Here is a 9,122-nt window from a genome sequence, read left to right on the forward strand (position 1 = left end):
AGAGCAGCTTGGAAAGCAGTTACTATGGGTTTGTTGGTTAGAGGGACAAAAAGCATTTTTTGTTGGCCTGACCTGAGAGCTCTATTTGGGGTGTAAGGGTGAAGGAGGTTGGTAATATACCATGTTTTGCCACACAAAGCCTTAAAAGTTAGTACCACTATTTTAAAATAAACACAAAAATTGATTGGAAGGCAGTGAAATGAGGACAGGACTGGGCTGATGTGGGATCTTCAGTTAGTTCCTGTTAAAAGACGAGCAGCTGCATTTTGTGCCAAATTGCATTCACGGTGCATTCTTGTCTTTCCTTTTCATCTGCAGCAATAAGTCATTTGCATAAAGCTGCATTTAAAGTTAACTTTTAAAGTCACTGGCCAAAAAAGGTGTCACAGGATCTGATCTTTGCCATTGTCAAGTTTCACCAGACTAAGATGTGGATGAACTCAGTCGTCAAGCAGTTGTTACCGGTTGAACACTTCCAAAACTTTTTGTGCACCGTAAGATAACTGTAGAAATATAAACTTTTTCTATGCATAACAATCAAAAGTTTTTCTTTCTATATTTTTTCTGCAAGTCAGAAAAGAAGACAATTTGCATGCTGCTTCGTGTTTGAGGACTCAGCCTCAGCCGCAAAGTAATAACACCCTTTACTAACACCCTAATATTAACAGTATTAGTACTGTTATTTCAGGATGCACTGTTACAAGTGTAATTCTGAAAAGTGACAGAGAGAACTTAATTTCAAACTTTGCTTTAGGTTAAATTAAAATGTATATTTTCCCACAGATGAAACAGACAGTATTTAATCCATTGATTGCAGTCTATGCGGGCAAATTGTTATCAATTCCAATTACTTCTACATCAGGTCACTGGATTGATTTTCAATGTCCAGCCTTAAGCTGTAGCTTGGTGCTGAAAAGCTGACTGTGTTCATGATGTATGTCTTACAATGTGATCTCGTGCTCCACCCAGTGGTATTGAATAGACAACTAAGTACAATAACATAAAGACACACAATACAGAATTGCTATTTTTACTTCAAGTTTTGAGAACATGCTAATGATTAATTGTTTTTAACGTCCAGCTGTTTGCATCAACTATTCTAGTTTACTGTTAGCAATACTGCAGCTTCATTTACACGCTGCTGCACAGAAGTAGCATGAACTGGCGATTACAGTAGCCTTAATTCGTCAGTCAAGGTGGCCGTGAAGCGTCTGCAAATCAGAACAACCAGCTGTAAACTGACAGTAACAGCTGACTTAGTTGTGACATTCTAACACAGTGGTTAGCACGTGCAGCTAACGTTAGCCTCTTAGTCCAAAACAGGCAAAGCAACCCACAGGAAGGTTGTAAGCTTACACGAAACATTTCACATTTGTTCTAAAACCCGAGATAAGGCTGAAAATGAACCACAAATAGATTTCAACAAGGTCACAAGAGTGAAAATACACAAGAGTTTACCCACGTTTCTCACCGGTGCTTTTTTCCTCCCTTGTATTTCCCTGTTCGTCATCGTATGGAAGCTTGGATGTCCAATGAGATTACCAGAAATCCAAATTCAACCAATCAAATTGAAGTAGGTGTGGCTTTGCTTTGCCCTTGACAAGGCGTTTCTTGTTGATGTGATGCTGCTTTAGAGCCAGCAGAGGGAGACATTGCAGGGATGTTACTGTACAAGCAGCACAACTACAAAGAATTGTATTTGGTTGATGTAGTTCTGAAGGAGGAAATAACTGTCTTTATTCACATTTTACAATATTTATTTTCTTAACAGAACCTGAAAAAATAGCTACACATAAATCAAGTTTTAAAAATGGCCTGAAATACCTCTTGGTTTTCTATATTAGTGTTATTTCATCTCACATATCTTTACTTTTATTTTATTTTCTTATGAAAGTGTTTTTTATTTTTATTTTTATTTTGAGCAATATGTGGCAAAACAATTTCCTATGGGATTAATAAAGTTATATCTTATTTTATGTACAAAATTAACAAAATACATTAGTTATTCAATGTCAAATCCAGACTTCTACACCAAAATGCCATAACACTGGAACTGCTGATTACTGAAGTTCACAGCATTAATGATTTAGTCACAAAGCAAAGTACTGCTGAAAAAACCTTTATGTGAAAGCTAATTTAAAACATATAAGCCAACTAAACATTTTTGCAGACCAAGCAAACTGCTAAACTCATTGAAGCGGCACTCCCCCAGCAAGACAACGCCACCTGCCCAGCTGCAGAAATGATCAGGAACGACTTGAGAGACAGAACACTCGACAAAAACCCAGTCTGACTTAGATGTGCCAGAAACAAGACAGACAGACAAACCCTGCACCCTGCAAGTCCCAAAACTCAAAGAATATGCTGCCAACATCCCGGTGTGACACTCAGGACATCCCTAGAGGTTCCCAGACAGGTCAGTGGTGGTTTGGCGCCATCAGTGGGACCTGCAGTAAACAGTAATAGGGCCGGTGGTTATATTGTTGTGACTGATTAGTGTATGTTCATGTACTTCTCCTAGTTCTAGTTCACTGACATTGCTAACTCATCTTTATTATTTGTCCCTTGAAGGGCAATTTTGTACTAGAGTATGCCAAATTAAAACCTCCCCATCTATACTGATAAGCACCTAGCATGCTGATAGTGGTCCACTGCAGGACGTACACCGATCAGGCAAAACATTATGACCACCTGTCTAATGTTGTGTTGGTCTCCTTTATGTTGCTAAAACTCCACTGACTAGTGAATTCTGTGAATCTTGTTGGCTGCAGGGTGTAACCTACATAGATCAGGCTTGTCCTGAGCCTTAGCTCTGTTGCGTTCCGCTGGCCACTCCTAAGCAGTTTTTGCGGTGTGTTGGGGTGCATTGTCCTGCTGAGGCTGGAAGCTGGCATCAAGGACTACTGTTGCCATGTGGGATTGGGGGTTTTCTTGCTTAACCTGAAATGTTTAGGTGGGTGGTACATATCAAACATCCACATGAATGTCAGGACTCAGTGTTTCCCAGCAGAACATTGCATTATAACAAGATGATCAAGGTTATTCACTTCACCTGTCAGTGGTCATACAGTTGTATCTGATTTGTGTATATTCATTGTTTAAGCACACAACTGTTGTTTAGAATATACCTAAAGTCCCTGCTGTTTCCCGTTTCTCTGCTCACAGCCCACGCTGGGTCAGGGGTGTGGGAGCTTAATATGGAAATACCCCACTCCTCCAGTGTTGGCAGATGACTGGCAGTTCTGTCTCCTGCTGTGTCTGACCTTGAGAATGTGCATAAGAGCCTAAAGAGAGGAGGGAGAACAACTGTGATGGTGGTGAGCGAGAGTCTGCTGCTATGGAAACACGTGTGATTCTCAAATTTGAGCATGTTTAGGTGTATTAGACTCAGACTTTGTTATATAAAAATACTCTCTGAATCTGAGCATATGAGGGTGTCAGAGAGTTTCTTCCTTGACGCACCTTTATAGTGTGCGATCAGCAAACACAGGAAATGAAACATAAGTAATTAACATTTCTGAGAGGGTAAGTCATCACTAGAGCTGGAACATCAGAAGAAAAACAAAGACAGAAATACTTAAGAGTATATAATTTCCGAGCCAATTTAGACTTTAGAAACAGACTCACATCAATAAACACAGAAACCACAAGAGATGAGATGTCTGTATGTTCTGCAATAACTTCTGTTATGATGATAATTCAAAGTTGAGTCAGGATTATTTTGCTGCATTTAGCTGGACGTGTTATGCACCCTGTAACAAGTTCAACAGGGTTAAAAGCCCAAAAAGTAAAACCAGATGTATGCTATTATGAATACAGTGTTTACTATGGCAACACTCAACTCCACTGAGTACTACAGTTTTACTATTGCATTTTTTGTTAATCAAATATAAGTACTTTGGAGGGAGACTGTCGTATGAAAGCTATGTTGTGGTAAAAAAGTGATGTCTGCAATTGTGTTATTACATGGTTCAGTAAATTATGTCAGCAAATGACCCAGCAAATCTGCTTTTGATCTGGTACCAGAACACAATTTAAATCTAGCACTTCAGGAAATAGCGTTAAACATGTGGTTATACCAAATTAAATGTGTATCATCTTTTGAATCTGCTCAAGATTTCTTGTGATTAAAAGTAGTTTGAATCAAACGGCTTTATGATGTCATTTTCAGTCTTTTTATAAGTGGAAAATTATGTACATGCATCATTTTTGGACAGGACACTATCAATGTGTTAGGAAGTGGAAAACCTAAAAAAACCTAATTAGACATACTTGTCTGTCAACCTTCACAAAAAATCCTATGGTACAACACCACAAGAAAGAAGCCGCGGTGCCTCAACGCTGGAATTCCTGTGGTGATGATTGTGATCCTGTGATACATGTGTTGTGGTATTTTTGTGGTATTCTGAGATTTGTTGGCCTTTTTAGGCTCATTTACCAGAAGATGGATGGTCTTCTGTAGAACTGTTTGGTGAGTCTGACAATGTTGTTTCTTATTGCAGAATATGGATCAAAGGAAAAATCATGGTCCCAGCATGTTTTGTGGGATTTAAATCCAGATAATAAGATCCTGACAGTCATAGCGCAGGGAAAAACACTCATTATAAATTTGTCTTCCGATGTCTCTTGGTGGCAGTGATGTTGAAGGAAGAATTTGACATTTTGTAAGGTAAATTTGTTCAGTTTCTTGCCAAGATTTGGAAAGATCAATATCATTCCAGCAGCTCTGAAATAAATATGTAGCTGGACTCAGTGATCGATTAACTTAGTTTAGCGTAGCATAAAGACTAAAAACAGGGAGAAACAGCTTGGTAAAAGGCCAGAAGCTCATCAAATCTGTTAATTAACACCTCGAAAGTTTGAAAACTGACAATCTCCTTAATTTATGGGAAAAAATAACAAACAGTTGTTTTATAAAGGGTTATGTGCCAAGCTCATCCTTGTCTGGAAGCAGTAGCTAACCAAATTCAGCTGTTTGCCCCTGCATTCAGCCTTAATGCTATAAGCTAGCAGGCTTTAACTACATATTTACTGTATAGACAAACAAGAAGTGACAATCTCCTTATCTAACTCTCTGTAAGATACCAATTAAGCACCATGTACAAAATACTGTGGTGGTCCTTTAAAAGAATGCAGTAAAAACAGATGGCCATGAGCACAAATATTAGAATAGAGTAGAAGCTTTGTTGTTTTCGCACAGCAAGATAAGACGACACTTTGTTTGGCAGCCATCTCCTACAGCAGCTACATATCAAATATGTATTGTGCAAAAAAGATATTAACAACCGTAAATAAATACATATAAACTGGACATAAAATCTAAGGTGCTATATAGACCTATCAATAGCTGCAAAATTATTTAACCCTCTTAATCTGAAATACATTCCAGCAATGTAAATACAATTTAGTAAAAATATGTCAACTAAACCCTTGATAAAAGGTCAGAGAAAGCTTAATAATGTATAATTAGGTTATTTTTGAGAACATAACATTAAGATAAATAAAAATGTATCCAAAGAGAATCATATGCAAAATTATTCAACCCCCAACATCAGTATTTAATAAGAGTATCCACTGACCTTTATGAGATTCATTCAACATTTGCGGTAGTTCTGGCACTTCTCTCTGGATATTTTATCCTGTTCCTCATGTACAAAAACTGCTAGTTCACTAATAGTCTATGTTTCTAAGTTCTTTTATTTAAACTGCACTGAAGGTTTTTAATGACATTTAAAAATCTGGCACTGGAATGGCTACTCCGGAAGAATTTAGGTATAATTCCTTAAGCCAATTTTGGTTGATTTAAACTTGAGTCTTTGTCTTGCTGGAAAGTCAGATCATTACCAAATTTGAGCTTATATTGAACTGAATGTCACATTCTAGGGATAGAACAATTATCAGCCTGGCCAATTATCAGATCTGAAATTCTGAAATTCAGGTTCAGGTTTGGTTTCAAAGTCTTTGCTTGTTTGATCACATTTTTGTATCTCTAGTTGTTCCTCCTGCACTCACATCCTCTTGAAAGTCTTGAGCAATATCACTGGGAGATTTTCTCAGCTTTCTCCTGGGTGAATGTGCTCTTTCTTCCATGCCTGTGTAGATTTGCTTTTGTGCCACAAGTTTTAAAGTTGTGTAAGCAGCAATCAGTGGTGTTTTTTGGAACCTGAAGTGTCTTGAAAGTCTTTTATGAAACCATCTCCCTTTTGGCATAATGAAACGAGTTAACAAAAGCTAATTTATTCATACTGTAAAGTCATTTAAAACCAGCAACATGAGATGTATTGCAACAAATCTTTTAACTCTGAAAGTTTAGGTTACATATTTTCAGGATGACTTTGATTATGTCACTCAGCTCGTACAAATATAACATCATGAATGTATATGCTGGATCGTCAGAAAACCTTTGATGTGTAAACCCTTCCAAACCTAACAGGGCTGAATAGCTTTGATTGCACCTGCATGTTCTGTCACCTCAATGTACTCATCCATGACATTCTCTTCATCATTTTTCTTGCGTCTTCTTCCCTTTTTCTTAAAAACCTCCTCAGTCCCTTCATGGCTTCAGGCCAGGAACATCAGATTCCCAGTTGTCTCAGCCTGGTCTTATCTCACTCTGCTTGGACAGCTCATTAGCATCTGTCAGCACGCCCAAAACTGAAAGCGACCCGGGAGAGCTGCGGTGATGTCTGAGCAGAAGACATGGAAGTGATCAGAGAGCTGCTAATGTTTCAGGACTGTTTTGACGACAGACATGAAAAATTGGTTCGGATCTCGATTCATTAAATTAGAGTAAAGAGACCTGTGTGAAAATTAAGGATTACATTATCAAGTCTGATTTGTAACATCCAAAAGGAATTTGTCTGACATCACATTGTCTTCTCTGCCTGTGTTTTCTTCAATAAAACCTTTAACAAAGATTTATACTGAAACCTCCTCACAACTGGATGACAGATTTGACTTCTCACCGCAGCATTTTATCACTCCTCTTGTATTAATCGAATATGATCGCTATTCATTCTGATCACATTATAAAAGTGTGGGAATGGCAGCTCCTTCAACCGTCCCACAACTCTCCTATGATTCATTAAAACCGCAGCCCCAATGGGCCCAGACAGGACCACCATCCTGTGGGCATTGTATATACGCAGTGAAACCATAACAAACTTCTTCCTCGCTGGATCCCACCATATGACTTCATTTTGGGTGTGGGAATTATGGCATTCGATCAAAATACCCTTCACATGACCTCAGTTTGGATAGATCTTCCTCTTCGATACCACATGTAGGGGGATGACTTCATATGTGGGGAGGAAGGCGCCTGTCAAACAAAATGTCCTTTGTTTTGTTGAGCTTCTCTATGTTCTGATTCACTTTGAGTGTCACATTCAGGAACAACAAAACAGGAACAGTGACTTTGAGGTAGTTCCAGAGCTGAAAGGTGACCTTCCATTCCCATGCATCAGGAGCTGCTTGGAAACATCAATGAAAAAATGACAACTGACAAGAAGGAATGCAAGAGCCAACGAAAGATTTTGTTTGCATATTACTGTCTGCCTGTCTATGCATTTATGTCTGCTGAATTGTGTTTTCATTGCACTGAAGAAAACATTACACCAGCACCACACCCACATGATCCTGCTGTGCCTGAACAAAGCCACACTTTGGTCAGAGCTGCATCCCAACACAGAGGGAGTGGATGCGTCTATGTCCATCTGACATAATTCCTCTGGGAGTTTGTCTGTCTGTTAGCTGCTGCGTCTTTTGTTTGCTTTGGTTTCCACCTAGAGATAAGAGTATCTTTCTGTTCACCAGACTTTTCCTTCTGGGGACCAGACAAGACTTTTGCTTGGAAAATGTAGACAGTTGCACATTCCCCTGAGTCTTTATGCTTTTTATGTAACTGTAGTCAAGATGAAATTTGGCAGAAATCTAACAGCTGCCATATAATAAAGAAATAAGAAGTAGCCTGTGATATCGAGAGCCCCATGCAAGATAAACATTAACTGGGAGAATATAATGCATGCCAGGGTGGAAACAAAGAGATCTGACCTGCAAATTATTTCTTTAGCCCTGATTAGATATGAAAATAGTGGCAAAATATTGTTTAAACTGTACATTTTAATCTATAAGTTGTTGGCAAAGTGGATTGACTTCACTAATTTCATTAAAGCCTCTCTCAATTTATTGATTAAGTCCCTAAAGTCTGATCTCTTTGAATCAAAGTTAGCTATTTGGCAAAAACAATGGCAAGCAGCAATATTAGAGTACTTTAGCTGTACATGTTTTAACTGGAAACTAATTATCAAGACACAGAAGCCCTGCAAGTTGACAGATCCTTAGGTTGGTTATCTTCAAACTCTCCAATGTCAGAATCTGTGTTTCACTAGAAGGAGCACACCACTGATTTGAAGCTTGATTGTTTATTGGGTGCAAAGGATCATTATTTTAGTGATGACTGAGATGAGCTGATGCGGTGTGGGGAAAAGCTCAGCCGGAGATTAGCAGCGGCTTTCGGGCAGGTGGTCCTCCAAGGAAAAGGAGAAGAGAAGAAGAGGAGGCAGATGTATAGGGAAGGTGGAAGCAAGAACGAACAAGTGGGAAGGGCAGAGTGGTATGTATAGGCAGAGGGGTGCCTGAGGTGTGGTCCTGCTCCAGAACCTCGTCTAAAAAAATTCTTCTCCATTTTTTAGACTGTCATTGCTACGTTGCAGTTTCAAAATGGAAATGCTCAGCTATGGATTCGAACATTTAGTTTGCTCATTATAGCATATCAACAAAACCAAAATAATATATAGACATGATATCACGGTATAAAAACAAAGAGGGGAACTTTAAGTTGATTTAAATTCATGTAGAATTCATGAAACAGCATCTTTTCCTATATTACCTTACAAGTACGCACCTTTAAATCTGATCTCACGTTGAGCACCACATTGGAAGCATATACTCCGTGCAGAAGAACAGTACCGCAGGAGGAACATATTACCAAATTATCTTTATGTGAAACGATAAACGGAGAGACAGTGGTGAGATTATGCAAAATTTTGCAGTAGCTTTACTGGTTAGACCTCTTATCAAATTTAAGGCCACATTACATCATGAAGTGGTAGAGCTCAGGGTAG

The 9,122-nt window shown here is 38.7% G+C and overlaps 1 protein-coding gene across 2 annotated transcripts in view; it reads right to left on the bottom strand.

The window, feature by feature from the left end:
* Positions 1-1,531, bottom strand: part of tfb1m (transcription factor B1, mitochondrial) — a 30,508-nt gene extending 28,977 nt beyond the window's left edge. Inside the window, exon 1 of one of the 2 annotated variants that reach the window (XM_022204135.2) lies at positions 1,463-1,531. The gene's annotated coding sequence lies outside the window, so the exon portion shown is untranslated. The remainder of the gene's footprint in view (positions 1-1,462) is intronic. The other variant, XM_051946022.1, reaches the window with a different exon arrangement.
* Positions 1,532-9,122: the final 7,591 nt, after the last annotated feature.

The sequence above is a fragment of the Acanthochromis polyacanthus genome, chromosome 1 (genome assembly GCF_021347895.1).
Source record: "Acanthochromis polyacanthus isolate Apoly-LR-REF ecotype Palm Island chromosome 1, KAUST_Apoly_ChrSc, whole genome shotgun sequence".
Taxonomy (NCBI): Eukaryota; Metazoa; Chordata; class Actinopteri; family Pomacentridae; genus Acanthochromis; species Acanthochromis polyacanthus.